This window comes from Engystomops pustulosus, chromosome 5 (assembly GCF_040894005.1).
Source record: "Engystomops pustulosus chromosome 5, aEngPut4.maternal, whole genome shotgun sequence".
Lineage (NCBI taxonomy): Eukaryota > Metazoa > Chordata > Amphibia > Anura > Leptodactylidae > Engystomops > Engystomops pustulosus.
This window is the reverse complement of record NC_092415.1, coordinates 211,481,985-211,499,526: the sequence shown is the minus strand read 5'-3', so window position 1 is coordinate 211,499,526 and position 17,542 is coordinate 211,481,985. Positions and strand designations below refer to the sequence as shown.

The window sequence follows — 17,542 nt, the reverse complement described above, 5'->3', positions numbered from 1 at the left end:
GGAGGATGTAGGCAGCCATTCTCTGTCATGTCTCCATTACACTGCGGAGGAGATGGAGGATGTAGACAGCCATTCTCTGCCAGGTCTCCATTACACTGCGGAGGAGATGGAGGATGTAGACAGCCATTCTCTGCCGGGTCTCCATTACACTGCGGAGGAGATGGAGGATGTAGGCAGCCATTCTCTGCCGGGTATCCATTACACTGCGGAGGACATGGAGGATGTAGGCAGCCATTCTCTGCCAGGTCTCCATTATACTGCGGAGGAGGAGATTGAGGGTGTAGGCAGCCATTCTCTGCCGGGTCTCCATTACACTGCGGAGGAGGAGATGGAGGTTGTAGACAGCCATTCTCTGCCGGGTCTCCATTACACTGCGGAGGAGATGGAGGATGTAGGCAGCCATTCTCTGCCAGGTCTCCATTACACTGCGGAGGAGATGGAGGATGTAGGGAGCCATTCTCTGCCAGGTCTCCATTACACTGCGGAGGAGATGGAGGGTGTAGGCAGCCATTCTCTGTCGGGTCTCCATTACACTGCGGAGGAGATGGAGGTTGTAGGCAGCCATTCTCTGCCGGGTCTCCATTACACTGCGGAGGAGATGGAGGATGTAGGCAGCCATTCTCTGCCGGGTCTCCATCACACTGCGGAGGAGATGGAGGTTGTAGGCAGCCATTCTCTGTCAGGTCTCCATTACACTGCGGAGGAGATGGAGGATGTAGGCAGCCATTCTCTGCCGGGTCTCCATTACACTGCGGAGGAGATGGAGGTTGTAGGCAGCCATTCTCTGTAGGGTCTCCATTACACTGCGGAGGTGATGGAGGTTGTAGGCAGCCATTCTCTGTCAGGTCTCCATTACACTGCGGAGGAGATGGAGGATGTAGGCAGCCATTCTCTTCCATGTCTCCATTACACTGCGGAGGAGATGGAGGTTGTAGGCAGCCATTCTCTGCCAGGTCTCCATTACACTGCAGAGGAGATGGAGGGTGTAGGCAGCCATTCTCCATCAGGTCTCCATTACACTGCGGAGGAGATGGGGGTTGTAGGCAGCCATTCTCTGTCGGGTCTCCATTACACTGCGTAGGAGATGGAGGATGTAGGCAGCCATTCTCTGCCGGGTCTCCATTACACTGCGGAGGAGATGGAGGATGTTGGCAGCCATTCTCTGCCGGGTCTCCATTACACTGCGGAGGAGATGGAGGATGTTGGCAGCCATTCTCTGCCGGGTCTCCATTACACTGCGGAGGAGATGGAGGGTGTAGGCAGCCATTCTCTGCCGGGTCTCCATTACACTGCGGAGGAGATGGAGGATGTAGGCAGCCATTCTCTGCCAGGTCTCCATTACACTGCGGAGGAGATGGAGGATGTTGGCAGCCATTCTCTGCCGGGTCTCCATTACACTGCGGAGGAGATGGAGGATGTAGGCAGCCATTCTCTGTCATGTCTCCATTACACTGCGGAGGAGATGGAGGGTGTAGGCAGCCATGCTCTGCCAGGTCTCCATTACACTGCGGAGGTGATGGAGGATGTAGGCAGCCATTCTCTGCCCAGTCTCCATTACACTGCGGAGGAGATGGAGGATGTAGGCAGCCATTCTCTGTCATGTCTCCATTACACTGCGGAGGAGATGGAGGGTGTAGGCAGCCATTCTCTGCCCAGTCTCCATTACACTGCGGAGGAGATGGAGGATGTAGGCAGCCATTCTCTGCCAGGTCTCCATTACACTGCGGAGGAGATGGAGGATGTAGGCAGCCATTCTCTGCCCGGTCTCCATTACACTGCGGAGGAGATGGAGGATGTAGGCAGCCATTCTCTGCCCGGTCTCCATTACACTGCGGAGGAGATGGAGGATGTAGGCAGCCATTCTCTGCCAGGTCTCCATTACACTGCGGAGGAGATGGAGGTTGCAGGCAGCCATTCTCTGCCAGGTCTCCATTACACTGCGGAGGAGATGGAGGATGTAGGCAGCCATTCTCTGCCAGGTCTCCATTACACTGCGGAGGAGATGGAGGATGTAGGCAGCCATTCTCTGCCAGGTCTCCATTACACTGCGGAGGAGATGGAGGATGTAGGCAGCCATTCTCTGCCCGGTCTCCATTACACTGCGGAGGAGATGGAGGATGTAGGCAGCCATTCTCTGCCCGGTCTCCATTACACTGCGGAGGAGATGGAGGATGTAGGCAGCCATTCTCTGCCAGGTCTCCATTACACTGCGGAGGAGATGGAGGTTGCAGGCAGCCATTCTCTGCCAGGTCTCCATTACACTGCGGAGGAGATGGAGGATGTAGGCAGCCATTCTCTGCCAGGTCTCCATTACACTGCGGAGGAGATGGAGGATGTAGGCAGCCATTCTCTGCCAGGTCTCCATTACACTGCGGAGGAGATGGAGGATGTAGGCAGCCATTCTCTGCCAGGTCTCCATTACACTGCGGAGGAGATGGAGGGTGTAGGCAGCCATTCTCTGCCAGGTCTCCATTACACTGCGGAGGAGATGGAGGATGTAGGATGTATGAATAGTGCTCACTGGCTGAGACCTCTTCATACACACTGGGTGTTCGATGCATAATGCAGCAAACACCTATTAATGGTGCTGGCGGCGGCGCGTGATTTCATTGATTAGGGTCATGACAGCCTGGTCTGTATAGACTCCAGGACTTGTCATTTATGAAGGTCCGATACCATATGCCAGTGGCACATTGTGATAGATCCTGTGCAAAAGGGTTAAATTACCCTAGGGGTGTCTCAAGAATTGTAAATTCAAATCACCCCCCTGGAACTGATATAATAAAATCATAAACGTGTTTAGTATCGCCTCTTCCCATGAGTCCCAACCTAGAAATATTTGAAAAACGTTTATTCCATTCTGTGAACCCCGTAATGGAAAATAGGGCCCAAATGTCCACAACCCCACTTTTTTGTCACTTTATGACCCATAAAAATTTTAATAAAAGGCGACCAAAACGTTGTACAGTCCCCAAAATGGTATTAATGTAAATGTCATCTCATAGCGCTCCGCGCACCAAGTATAACAGAGGTATGTCTCCCAGAATGTGGCAAAATGAAGAATTTTTTTTGTCCAAAATATTTACATTTTTTAAAACCTAATAAATTCTATACATTTCATGTCTCTGTGATTGTACGGAGCATAGAATAAAGGGGAGGGGTCATTCCGAGCGCACTGTGAAATCTGCATAAACTGGGCCCAAAAGAAAATGATGCCGATGTCCTATTGTCAATTTTACCGCATTTCTTTCGGCTTACCAGTACACGGCATGGAATATTTAGGAATATTTAGGAATATTGGAATATTTTTGGAATTTTGAAAGTGGGAAGTGAAAAATGGAAATGCAAAAATTAAAAAGGGGCTGGTCGTTAAGGGGTTAAGTCACGTCTGGTAAAATAGAAGCAAAATAGCAGAATATTCTGGCACTGAGGGGGATCCCATTTGGCTCGGGGTTCATGGGAAGTGAAGTATTTAACACTTTAGCTGCCTATACAGACAGCAGTCACAGAGCCCCTGACCTCACACTACATCTTCTGCGCACTCCCGGCTCTGCTGCATGTCCTCCGTCTTCCCGGGCTGAAGTTCTGTGCTGATAGCAGGGCTGGTGTGATGCACCTGCTACTGATGAGTGAAGCTCCCAGCATGTTGTAGCAGCCTGTACCAGAGCTCTATTACTATCTGCCCTGGGGGCAGCCTGAGGACACGGGGTCTGCATGTTCTCTGAGCCGGGGAGTTAATAGGGGAGGTGCCGATGCTGGAGACAGGGAGACAGCACAAGGACGGAAGCGAGACTTGGGGGTTGGACACCGAGGGAAAATCCGGGACATTCTTCCAACTGTACGGGACAGCAGGACAGAGGTGAAAAAACGAAACTGTCCTGCCGAATTCGGGATGTGCCGCTCCCCACTGCCGCTGTCCCACTCCCCGGCCCGGACTCACCTCTCCACGCTCCTGGCTGTTCTCCTGCTGGGCCGTGCTCTCCCACTGCTAGGGCGTGCGCGCCGACTCTTTAAGACTTAAAGGGCCAGCGGCCTCCTGATTGGCTCTTGCTAATCTGCCTCGCCCTTTTATCCGGCACCTCCCTTCACTCCCCACCGGATCTACAGCATCAATTCCTGCTTAGAGAAAGCCCTCCAGTGTTTCCTGTGTTCCTCTGTGTGCCAGCGTTACCAGCATTCCTCCGTGTTTCCTGTGTTCCTCTGTGTGCCAGTGTTACCAGCATTCCTCCGTGTTTCCTGTGTTCCTCTGTGTGCCAGTGTTACCAGCATTCCTCCGTGTTTCCTGTGTTCCTCTGTGTGCCAGTGTTACCAGCATTCCTCTGTGTTTCCTGTGTTCCTCTGTGTGCCAGTGTTACCAGTATTCCTCCGTGTTTCCTGTGTTCCTCTGTGTGCCAGTGTTACCAGCATTCCTCCGTGTTTCCTGTGTTCCTCTGTGTGCCAGTGTTACCAGCATTCCTCCGTGTTTCCTGTGTTCCTCTGTGTGCCAGTGTTACCAGCATTCCTCCGTGTTTCCTGTGTTCCTCTGTGTGCCAGTGTTACCAGCATTCCTCTGTGTTTCCTGTGTTCCTCTGTGTGCCAGTGTTACCAGCATTCCTCCGTGTTTCCTGTGTTCCTCTGTGTGCCAGTGTTACCAGCATTCCTCCGTGTTTCCTGTGTTCCTCTGTGTGCCAGTGTTACCAGCATTCCTCCGTGTTTCCTGTGTTCCTCTGTGTGCCAGTGTTACCAGCATTCCTCAGTGTTTCCTGTGTTCCTCTGTGTGCCAGCGTTACCAGCATTCCTCTGTGTTTCCTGTGTTCCTCTGTGTGCCAGCGTTACCAGCATTCCTCTGTGTTTCCTGTGTTCCTCTGTGTGCCAGTGTTACCAGTATTCCTCCGTGTTTCCTGTGTTCCTCTGTGTGCCAGTGTTACCAGTATTCCTCCGTGTTTCCTGTGTTCCTCTGTGTGCCAGCGTTACCAGTATTCCTCCGTGTTTCCTGTGTTCCTCTGTGTGCCAGCGTTACCAGCATTCCTCCGTGTTTCCTGTGTTCCTCTGTGTGCCAGCGTTACCAGCATTCCTCCGTGTTGCCAGCGTTACCAGCATTCCTCTGTGTTTCCTGTGTTCCTCTGTGTGCCAGCGTTACCAGCATTCCTCTGTGTTTCCTGTGTTCCTCTGTGTGCCAGTGTTACCAGCATTCCTCCGTGTTTCCTGTGTGCCAGTGTTACCAGCATTCCTCCGTGTTTCCTGTGTTCCTCTGTGTGCCAGTGTTACCAGCATTCCTCCGTGTTTCCTGTGTTCCTCTGTGTGCCAGTGTTACCAGCATTCCTCCGTGTTTCCTGTGTTCCTCTGTGTGCCAGCGTTACCAGCATTCCTCCGTGTTTCCTGTGTTCCTCTGTGTGCCAGCGTTACCGGCATTCCTCCGTGTTTCCTGTGTTCCTCTGTGTGCCAGTGTTACCGGCATTCCTCCGTGTTTCCTGTGTTCCTCTGTGTGCCAGTGTTACCAGCATTCCTCCGTGTTTCCTGTGTTCCTCTGTGTGCCAGTGTTACCAGCATTCCTCCGTGTTTCCTGTGTTCCTCTGTGTGCCAGTGTTACCAGTATTCCTCCGTGTTTCCTGTGTTCCTCTGTGTGCCAGTGTTACCAGCATTCCTCCGTGTTTCCTGTGTTCCTCTGTGTGCCAGCGTTACCAGCATTCCTCCGTGTTTCCTGTGTTCCTCTGTGTGCCAGCGTTACCAGCATTCCTCCGTGTTTCCTGTGTGCCAGTGTTACCAGCATTCCTCCGTGTTTCCTGTGTTCCTCTGTGTGCCAGCGTTACCAGCATTCCTCCGTGTTTCCTGTGTTCCTCTGTGTGCCAGTGTTACCAGCATTCCTCCGTGTTTCCTGTGTTCCTCTGTGTGCCAGCATTCCTCCGTGTTTCCTGTGTGCCAGTGTTACCAGCATTCCTCCGTGTTTCCTGTGTTCCTCTGTGTGCCAGCGTTACCAGCATTCCTCCGTGTTTCCTGTGTTCCTCTGTGTGCCAGTGTTACCAGCATTCCTCCGTGTTTCCTGTGTTCCTCTGTGTGCCAGCGTTACCAGCATTCCTCCGTGTTTCCTGTGTTCCTCTGTGTGCCAGTGTTACCAGCATTCCTCCGTGTTTCCTGTGTTCCTCTGTGTGCCAGTGTTACCAGCATTCCTCCGTGTTTCCTGTGTTCCTCTGTGTGCCAGCATTCCTCCGTGTTTCCTGTGTGCCAGTGTTACCAGTATTCCTCCGTGTTTCCTGTGTTCCTCTGTGTGCCAGTGTTACCAGCATTCCTCCGTGTTTCCTGTGTTCCTCTGTGTGCCAGTGTTACCAGCATTCCTCCGTGTTTCCTGTGTTCCTCTGTGTGCCAGTGTTACCAGCATTCCTCCGTGTTTCCTGTGTTCCTCTGTGTGCCAGTGTTACCAGCATTCCTCCGTGTTTCCTGTGTTCCTCTGTGTGCCAGTGTTACCAGCATTCCTCCGTGTTTCCTGTGTTCCTCTGTGTGCCAGCGTTACCAGTATTCCTCCGTGTTTCCTGTGTTCCTCTGTGTGCCAGTGTTACCAGTATTCCTCCGTGTTTCCTGTGTTCCTCTGTGTGCCAGTGTTACCAGCATTCCTCCGTGTTTCCTGTGTTCCTCTGTGTGCCAGTGTTACCAGCATTCCTCCGTGTTTCCTGTGTTCCTCTGTGTGCCAGTGTTACCAGTATTCCTCCGTGTTTCCTGTGTTCCCCTGTGTGCCAGTGTTACCAGTATTCCTCCGTGTTTCCTGCTGTTATCTCAGGTTTGGACTGTTACCTGCATTCCCTGCTGCACTACCTTGGCTGCCACCACGGGCCTCATACCATCTCCAGCGCTGGTCCTGAGGGTCCACAGACTCTTCCAAGAGACTTTCCATCCTCAAGTGTCACATTTATTGTACTAACAACATAACAAGGGGGGATGTGGGGGTCAGTGTTATGGGGGGGATGTGGGGGTCAGTGTTATGGGGGGGATGTGGGGGTCAGTGTTATGGGGGGGATGTGGGGGTCAGTGTTATGGGGGGATGTGGAGGTCAGTGTTATGGGGGGATGTGGAGGTCAGTGTTATGGGGGGATGTGGAGGTCAGTGTTATGGGGGGATGTGGAGGTCAGTGTTATGGGGGGATGTGGGGGTCAGTGTTATGGGGGGGATGTGGAGGTCAGTGTTATGGGGGGGGATGTGGAGGTCAGTGTTATGGGGGGGATGTGGGGGTCAGTGTTATGGGGGGGATGTGGGGGTCAGTGTTATGGGGGGGATGTGGAGGTCAGTGTTATGGGGGATGTGGAGGTCAGTGTTATGGGGGATGTGGGGGTCAGTGTTATGGGGGGATGTGGAGGTCAGTGTTATGGGGGGATGTGGGGGTCAGTGTTATGGGGGGGATGTGGAGGTCAGTGTTATGGGGGATGTGGAGGTCAGTGTTATGGGGGGGGGATGTGGAGGTCAGTGTTATGGGGGATGTGGAGGTCAGTGTTATGGGGGGATGTGGGGGTCAGTGTTATGGGGGGGATGTGGGGGTCAGTGTTATGGGGGGGATGTGGAGGTCAGTGTTATGGGGGATGTGGAGGTCAGTGTTATGGGGGATGTGGAGGTCAGTGTTATGGGGGGATGTGGGGGTCAGTGTTATGGGGGGATGTGGGGGTCAGTGTTATGGGGGGATGTGGGGGTCAGTGTTATGGGGGGATGTGGGGGTCAGTGTTATGGGGGATGTGGGGGTCAGTGTTATGGGGGGATGTGGGGGTCAGTGTTATGGGGGGATGTGGGGGTCAGTGTTATGGGGGATGTGGGGGTCAGTGTTATGGGGGATGTGGAGGTCAGTGTTATGGGGGATGTGGGGGTCAGTGTTATGTGGGGATGTGGGGGTCAGTGTTATGTGGGATGTGGGGGTCAGTGTTATGGGGGATGTGGGGGTCAGTGTTATGGGGGATGTGGAGGTCAGTGTTATGGGGGATGTGGGGGTCAGTGTTATGTGGGGATGTGGAGGTCAGTGTTATGGGGGGATGTGGGGGTCAGTGTTATGGGGGATGTGGGGGTCAGTGTTATGGGGAATGTGGGGGTCAGTGTTATGGGGGGATGTGGAGGTCAGTGTTATGGGGGATGTGGAGGTCAGTGTTATGGGGGGATGTGGGGGTCAGTGTTATGGGGGGATGTGGAGGTCAGTGTTATGGGGGGATGTGGGGGTCAGTGTTATGGGGGGATGTGGAGGTCAGTGTTATGGGGGGATGTGGGGGTCAGTGTTATGGGGGGGATGTGGGGGTCAGTGTTATGGGGGGGATGTGGGGGTCAGTGTTATGGGGGGATGTGGGGGTCAGTGTTATGGGGGGATGTGGGGGTCAGTGTTATGGGGGATGTGGGGGTCAGTGTTATGGGGGATGTGGAGGTCAGTGTTATGGGGGGATGTGGGGGTCAGTGTTATGGGGGATGTGGAGGTCAGTGTTATGGGGGGATGTGGAGGTCAGTGTTATGGGGGATGTGGGGGGCAGTGTTATGGGGGGGGGGCAGTGTTATGGGGGGGATGGGGGGGCAGTGTTATGGGGGGGATGTGGGGGTCAGTGTTATGGGGGGGATGTGGGGGTCAGTGTTATGGGGGATGTGGGGGTCAGTGTTATGGGGGGATGTGGGGGTCAGTGTTATGGGGGATGTGGGGGTCAGTGTTATGGAGGGTGTGGAGGTCAGTGTTATGGGGGATGTGGAGGTCAGTGTTATGGGGGGGGATGTGGAGGTCAGTGTTATGGGGGGATGTGGGGGTCAGTGTTATGGGGGATGTGGGGGTCAGTGTTATGGGGGATGTGGGGGTCAGTGTTATGGGGGGGATGTGGGGGTCAGTGTTATGGGGGATGTGGAGGTCAGTGTTATGGGGGATGTGGGGGTCAGTGTTATGGGGGGGGGGCAGTGTTATGGGGGGGATGTGGGGGTCAGTGTTATGGGGGATGTGGAGGTCAGTGTTATGGGGGATGTGGAGGTCAGTGTTATGGGGGGATGTGGGGGTCAGTGTTATGGGGGGATGTGGGGGTCAGTGTTATGGGGGGATGTGGGGGTCAGTGTTATGGGGGGATGTGGGGGTCAGTGTTATGGGGGGATGTGGGGGTCAGTGTTATGGGGGATGTGGAGGTCAGTGTTATGGGGGGGGATGTGGAGGTCAGTGTTATGGGGGGATGTGGGGGTCAGTGTTGTGGGGGTCAGTGTTATGGGGGATGTGGAGGTCAGTGTTATGGGGGATGTGGGGGTCAGTGTTATGGGGGATGTGGGGGTCAGTGTTATGGGGGGGATGTGGAGGTCAGTGTTATGGGGGGATGTGGAGGTCAGTGTTATGGGGGGATGTGGAGGTCAGTGTTATGGGGGGATGTGGAGGTCAGTGTTATGGGGGGATGTGGGGGTCAGTGTTATGGGGGGATGTGGGGGTCAGTGTTATGGGGGGATGTGGGGGTCAGTGTTATGGGGGGATGTGGGGGTCAGTGTTATGGGGGGATGTGGGGGTCAGTGTTATGGGGGGATGTGGGGGTCAGTGTTATGGGGGGATGTGGAGGTCAGTGTTATGGGGGGATGTGGGGGTCAGTGTTATGGGGGGATGTGGAGGTCACTGTTAATAATCAAAACTAATGTCATCCCCCCTCACCTCCTCCACACTCTCCCATGATGCACTGCACTCGGGAATAAATTAGCCTCCTCATGTTTCCACAATTCTGGGAATATTGCAGATTCTCTTCCCTCCTAAAGAGAACAATCAAAAATAGCAAAAAAACATTTATTACCGTTTGTTTTTACAGAAATGTTATACTGATGTCATTGTCACCAGTCCCTGGAGAAGGGAAGAGAAGCCGGGATCAGGCATAATGGCGCCATCATCTGCTCGCGCTATAGCAGTATTATGGGGGGTGTTATACAGTCAGTGTATGGGGGGGGTGTTATACAGTCAGTGTATGGGGGGGGTGTTATACAGTCAGTGTATGGGGGGGGTGTTATACAGTCAGTGTATGGGGGTGTTATACAGTCAGTGTATGGAGGTGTTATACAGTCAGTGTATGGGAGGTGTTATACAGTCAGTGTATGGGGGGGGTGTTATACAGTCAGTGTATGGGGGGGGTGTTATACAGTCAGTGTATGGGGGGTGTTATACAGTCAGTGTATGGGGGGGGTGTTATACAGTCAGTGTATGGGGGTGTTATACAGTCAGTGTATGGGGAGGTGTTATACAGTCAGTGTATGGGGGGTGTTATACAGTCAGTGTATGGAGGGTGTTATACAGTCAGTGTATGGAGGTGTTATACAGTCAGTGTATGGAGGGTGTTATACAGTCAGTGTATGGGGGTGTTATACAGTCAGTGTATGGAGGTGTTATACAGTCAGTGTATGGGGAGGTGTTATACAGTCAGTGTATGGGGGGTGTTATACAGTCAGTGTATGGGAGGTGTTATACAGTCAGTGTATGGGGGGTGTTATACAGTCAGTGTATGGGGGGTGTTATACAGTCAGTGTATGGGGGGTGTTATACAGTCAGTGTATGGGGGGTGTTATACAGTCAGTGTATGGGGGGTGTTATACAGTCAGTGTATGGAGGTGTTATACAGTCAGTGTATGGGAGGTGTTATACAGTCGGTGTATGGGGGGTGTTATACAGTCGGTGTATGGAGGTGTTATACAGTCAGTGTATGGGGGGTGTTATACAGTCAGTGTATGGAGGTGTTATACAGTCAGTGTATGGGGGTGTGTTATACAGTCAGTGTATGGGGGTGTGATACAGTCAGTGTATGGGAGGTGTTATACAGTCAGTGTATGGAGGTGTTATACAGTCAGTGTATGGGGGTGTTATACAGTCAGTGTATGGAGGTGTTATACAGTCAGTGTATGGAGGTGTTATACAGTCAGTGTATGGGGGGTGTTATACAGTCAGTGTATGGGGGTGTTATACAGTCAGTGTATGGGGGGTGTTATACAGTCAGTGTATGGGGGGTGTTATACAGTCAGTGTATGGGGGTGTTATACAGTCAGTGTATGGAGGTGTTATACAGTCAGTGTATGGAGGTGTTATACAGTCAGTGTATGGGGGGTGTTATACAGTCAGTGTATGGGAGGTGTTATACAGTCAGTGTATGGGGGTGTTATACAGTCAGTGTATGGGGGGGTGTTATACAGTCAGTGTATGGGGGGGTGTTATACAGTCAGTGTATGGGGGGTGTTATACAGTCAGTGTATGGAGGTGTTATACAGTCAGTGTATGGAGGTGTTATACAGTCAGTGTATGGGGGGTGTTATACAGTCAGTGTATGGGGGTGTTATACAGTCAGTGTATGGAGGTGTTATACAGTCAGTGTATGGGGGTGTTATACAGTCAGTGTATGGAGGTGTTATACAGTCAGTGTATGGGGGTGTGTTATACAGTCAGTGTATGGGGGGGTGTTATACAGTCAGTGTATGGGGGTGTGTTATACAGTCAGTGTATGGGGGTGTTATACAGTCAGTGTATGGGAGGTGTTACATACCTCCCAACTTTTCACAAATAGAAAGAGGGACATTAACCACGCCCTTGGCCACACCCCCTAGCCACACCCCCTTCTCGCTGTTCAGTGATTGTTTTCTTTCAAAGCTGAATTTTACAAAGGTGATCACATAATTTTTGAAAGACTCAGAGTGCGGTTACATGTACCACTAGCGCTACATTTACAAACGCAACGCTAGTGTATTGGGCGCGTCTTGGCTCAATCGCATTTGCGTTTCCAATGAAAGCATGTGATCGCTAAGCAATCACATGGAAATGCAAATGAGATGGGGCCGAGGCATTCGCTCATGCGCTAGTGTTACGTGTGTAAACACTACCCTAGTGGTGCGTGTGACCGCACCTCGATGTGTATACATGCAATATGCAATAGTGTCCTCAAGAATGCCCACACGTGCCCATCTGCTTCTTGGCACCATCTGAATGGTGAGCAATAAGCTACATTCACACGATGTATGCCTGCTGTAACGTAGTATGGCGGGCATACACCGGCGCTGGGGAGAGGAGCAGGGGATGAGCACAGCTCCCCCCCGCCGCTCTCCATAGGGATATACAGCGCACGGCCCCGTATCACATAGAAAGATGGGACATATCCTATCTTTCTATGGGCTACTGAACAGTATGGTGCCGCACGTGTGCTGTACCGTAACGCTCCCGTACAGGGCCGTGAGCCCATAGAAGTGTATGGGGGACGTATATCGGCCGTATATATGTCCCCCATACGTTCATGTGAATGCAGCCTCAGTCTGGTGTGGAGTTACAGACATTAGTTTAATCCTGCATCATTAATGGCCCGTTTAATTTTTGCATTTTTCAATCCTGAGCTTTTTATATTTCTCCATGTACAGAGCTGTGTGATGGGATACCAAATTTGTAGGTTTTATAATGTTTTCATACATTTACAAAAATGAATCTTCTGGCGCTAAGAACTTTTTCATACTTCAGTGCACGTGGTTGTGGTTGGGGTCATTGTTTGCGAGATGAGATGCCATTTTCAATGCTACCATTTTTAGGACTGTAAGACCTTTTGATCACTTTTTATTACATCTTTAATATTTTGCAAAATGGCAAAAAAGTGGCATTTTTTGACTTGGACGCTATTTTCCGTTACAGAGTTAAACTCTGGGAATAACTGTTATTATATTTTGATAGATTGGACATTTTCGGACGCGGCAGTACCTAATGTGTTCATGATTTTTACTATTTATTTATATTTATAGGGAAAGAGGTGATTTGAATATTTATGGGCTTTGTTTATTTTATTTTTTTTACAATTTTTCAGATTATCAAGGGTACTTTAACCCTAGGTTGTCTGATTAATCCTACCATATACTGCCATACTACAGTATACTACAGTATGGCAGTATATGGGGATTTTCCCAATCATCTATTACTATGTGTAAATCGCACATTGTAATAGATCGGTTACAATCAGACAGGTGTGGAAATGCTTAGTAACCTGTGAACTTTCAGTCATGAAAGTTCACAGGTTATAGCGAGGGTGCAAGCGCCACTGTCCACCTCTCTTTCATGCCCTCTTGGCATGGAAAAGGTGTGAGGAGCAAAATAATCGCAATGTCTGGAGATTTACAAGGCGTTGCGATTATTTCAGGGCTTGTACATCACAAAACTGACACACAAGCCCTGATAAATGTCTTCTATCATACAGTCACTGACCTTACTCACTGATGGGAGTGGTTGTCCTCCCTGGTCCCTGCTGTGGAGATGGTCAGAGTAGAGGTGGCAGCGATGTGGTCTCTGTCTGTGCTGCCTCCCTCCCCCTCCACAGGTATCAGGAGCTGCAGTGGAGTCTCCTATGGCCGGGTCACCTCTCCTGGAAAGAGGAGGGGGGGGGAACAAGCAGGAGCTGCAGGGGAGTCTCCTATGGCCGGGTCACCTCTCCTGGAAAGAGGAGGAGGGGGAACAAGCAGGAGCTGCAGGTGAGTCTCCTATGGCCGGGTCCTGCTGTTTCCCTGGACGATACCTGCACTGACAGCTCTCACAGGGGGGGAGGGGGAACAAGCAGGAGCTGCAGGGGAGTCTCCTATGGCCGGGTCCTGCTGTGCCCGGTGCTGATACCTGCACTGACTCCGGACACGAGGCTCTCACAGGGGGGAGGGTCCGGCCCGGGGGAGGAGGAGGGGGGAGTGCTGGGAGCTGTCAGCTCACTTCCTTGCAGCCGCGCTGCTCCAGAGCCCGTGTCTCTGCATCTACAGCAGTGTGTCCCGGGACCAGGAGACGGGACTTCGTCTCTCGGTCCGGGACAATGGCAGGAAAAGCGTGAATATCTCTCAACCGCCCGGGGCAGCGGGACATTGGTGTAAAACCGTGAATGTCACGCTGAAACCGGGACGGTTGGGAGGTATGGTGTTATACAGTCAGTGTATGGGGGTGTTATACAGTCAGTGTATAGGGAGGTGTTATACAGTCAGTGTATGGGGGGTGTTATACAGTCAGTGTATGGAGGTGTTATACAGTCAGTGTATGGGGGTGTTATACAGTCAGTGTATGGGGGTGTTATACAGTCAGTGTATGGAGGTGTTATACAGTCAGTGTATGGGGGGTGTTATACAGTCAGTGTATGGGGGTGTTATACAGTCAGTGTATGGGGGGTGTTATACAGTCAGTGTATGGGGGTGTTATACAGTCAGTGTATGGGGGTGTTATACAGTCAGTGTATGGGGGTGTTATACAGTCAGTGTATGGGGGTGTTATACAGTCAGTGTATGGGAGGTGTTATACAGTCAGTGTATGGGGGGTGTTATACAGTCAGTGTATGGGGGTGTTATACAGTCAGTGTATGGGGGTGTTATACAGTCAGTGTATGGGGGGTGTTATACAGTCAGTGTATGGGGGTGTTATACAGTCAGTGTATGGGGGGTGTTATACAGTCAGTGTATGGGGGTGTTATACAGTCAGTGTATGGGGGTGTTATACAGTCAGTGTATGGGGGTGTTATACAGTCAGTGTATGGAGGTGTTATACAGTCAGTGTATGGAGGTGTTATACAGTCAGTGTATGGGGGGTGTTATACAGTCAGTGTATGGGGGGGTGTTATACAGTCAGTGTATGGGGGTGTTATACAGTCAGTGTATGGGGGGTGTTATACAGTCAGTGTATGGGGGGGTGTTATACAGTCGGTGTATGGGAGGTGTTATACAGTCAGTGTATGGAGGTGTTATACAGTCAGTGTATGGAGGTGTTATACAGTCAGTGTATGGGGGGTGTTATACAGTCAGTGTATGGGGGTGTTATACAGTCAGTGTATGGGGGGTGTTATACAGTCAGTGTATGGGGGTGTTATACAGTCAGTGTATGGGGGTGTTATACAGTCAGTGTATGGGGGTGTTATACAGTCAGTGTATGGGGGGGTGTTATACAGTCAGTGTATGGGGGGGTGTTATACAGTCAGTGTATGGGGGGGTGTTATACAGTCAGTGTATGGGGGGGTGTTATACAGTCAGTGTATGGGGGGGTGTTATACAGTCAGTGTATGGGGGGGTGTTATACAGTCAGTGTATGGGGGGTGTTATACAGTCAGTGTATGGGGGGTGTTATACAGTCAGTGTATGGGGAGTGTTATACAGTCAGTGTATGGGGGGTGTTATACAGTCAGTGTATGGGGGGTGTTATACAGTCAGTGTATGGGGGGGTGTTATACAGTCAGTGTATGGGGGGGTGTTATACAGTCAGTGTATGGGGGGGTGTTATACAGTCAGTGTATGGGGGGGTGTTATACAGTCAGTGTATGGGGGGGTGTTATACAGTCAGTGTATGGGGGGGTGTTATACAGTCAGTGTATGGGGGGGTGTTATACAATGTTCTACAGAATAATTATTGTGCCCATCACTTTCTCCTGTATATTACATGCTATGAATTATACACCAGCAGGTGGCGCCAGGAGTCCACATAATCCTCTCTCTGGAGCTGGTGCTATACATTACTCCCCGCGTCTCTATCACAGGGTTAATCTCTGGTTATAATCTGATAATGATTCTGTTTCTCTATAATTGACGTTGATTGATATTGAATGTAGTAGAGATTTAATGTCATCAGGATGTGACCGGAGCCGGAGAACGTCTCATTATTATGTTATTGTGGTGACAGATAGAAGAAAGCAAATAGTATAGTTTTCTATTTCTACCTTCAACCAGCTGGGGGCGCCCTGTAATATCTGATCCTACAGGAGATTACACAGATATGTCAGATGTCACACTGAGCTGGAGATGAAGAGGTTAATGATGAGGGGAACAGAAAGTACAGAAGCTGCCCTCAAATAACATGTACCCCCACAGCCCCCATAACACTGACCCCCACATCCCCCCATAACACTGACCCCCACATCCCCCATAACACTGACCCCCACAGCCCCCATAACACTGACCCCCACAGCCCTCCATAACACTGACCCCCACATCCCCCCATAACACTGACCCCCACATCCCCCCATAACACTGACCCCCACATCCCCCCATAACACTGACCCCCACATCCCCCCATAACACTGACCCCCACAGCCCCCATAACACTGACCCCCACATCCCCCCCATAACACTGACCCCCACATCCCCCATAACACTGACCCCCACAGCCCCCATAACACTGACCTCCACATCCCCCATAACACTGACCTCCACATCCCCCATAACACTGACCCCCACAGCCCCCATAACACTGACCCCCACAGCCCCCATAACACTGACCCCCACAGCCCCCCATAACACTGACCCCCACAGCCCCCCATAACACTGACCCCCACATCCCCCATAACACTGACCTCCACATCCCCCCATAACACTGACCTCCACATCCCCCATAACACTGACCTCCACATCCCCCATAACACTGACCCCCACATACCCCCCATAACACTGACCTCCACATCCCCCCATAACACTGACCTCCACATCCCCCATAACACTGACCTCCACATCCCCCATAACACTGACCCCCACATACCCCCATAACACTGACCCCCACATACCCCATAACACTGACCCCCACAGCCCCCATAACACTGACCTCCACATCCCCCATAACACTGACCTCCACATCCCCCATAACACTGACCTCCACATCCCCCATAACACTGACCTCCACATCCCCCATAACACTGACCCCCACAGCCCCCATAACACTGACCCCCACAGCCCCCATAACACTGACCCCCACATACCCCCCATAACACTGACCCCCACATACCCCCCATAACACTGACCCCCACATACCCCCCATAACACTGACCCCCACATACCCCCCATAACACTGACCTCCACATACCCCCCATAACACTGACCTCCACATCACCCCCCATAACACTGACCCCCACATCCCCCCCCATAACACTGACCTCCACATCCCCCCATAACACTGACCCCCATAACACTGACCCCCACATCCCCCCATAACACTGACCCCCACATCCCCCCATAACACTGACCCCCACATCCCCCCATAACACTGACCCCCACATCCCCCCATAACACTGACCCCCACATCCCCCCATAACACTGACCCCCACATCCCCCCATAACACTGACCCCCACATCCCCCCATAACACTGACCCCCACATCCCCCCATAACACTGACCTCCACATCCCCCATAACACTGACCTCCACATCCCCCATAACACTGACCCCCACATACCCCCATAACACTGACCCCCACATACCCCCCCATAACACTGACCCCCACATACCCCCCCATAACACTGACCCCCACATTCCCCATAACACTGACCTCCACATCCCCCCCCCCCCCATAACACTGACCCCCACATCCCCCATAACACTGACCCCCCGCGGCCCCCCTATGGTCTTGCCCCCCCTATGGTCTTGCCCCCCCCCCCTATGGTCTTGCCCCCCCCCCTCCCCCCACGGTCTTGCCCCCCCTATGGTCTTGCCCCCCCTATGGTCTTGCCCCCCCCTCCCCCCATGGTCTTGCCCCCCCTATGGTCTTGCCCCCCCCCCCTATGGTCTTGCCCCCCCCCCCTATGGTCTTGCCCCCCCCCCCTATGGTCTTGCCCCCCCCCCTATGGTCTTGCCCCCTGCTTCCCGTTGCT

At 52.1% G+C, this 17,542-nt stretch overlaps 1 protein-coding gene across 2 annotated transcripts in view; it reads left to right on the top strand.

Annotated features, from left to right (window-relative positions):
- Nucleotides 1-17,542, top strand: part of LOC140133885 (transmembrane inner ear expressed protein-like) — a 55,743-nt gene that overhangs the window by 18,128 nt on the left and 20,073 nt on the right. The window lies entirely within an intron of this gene.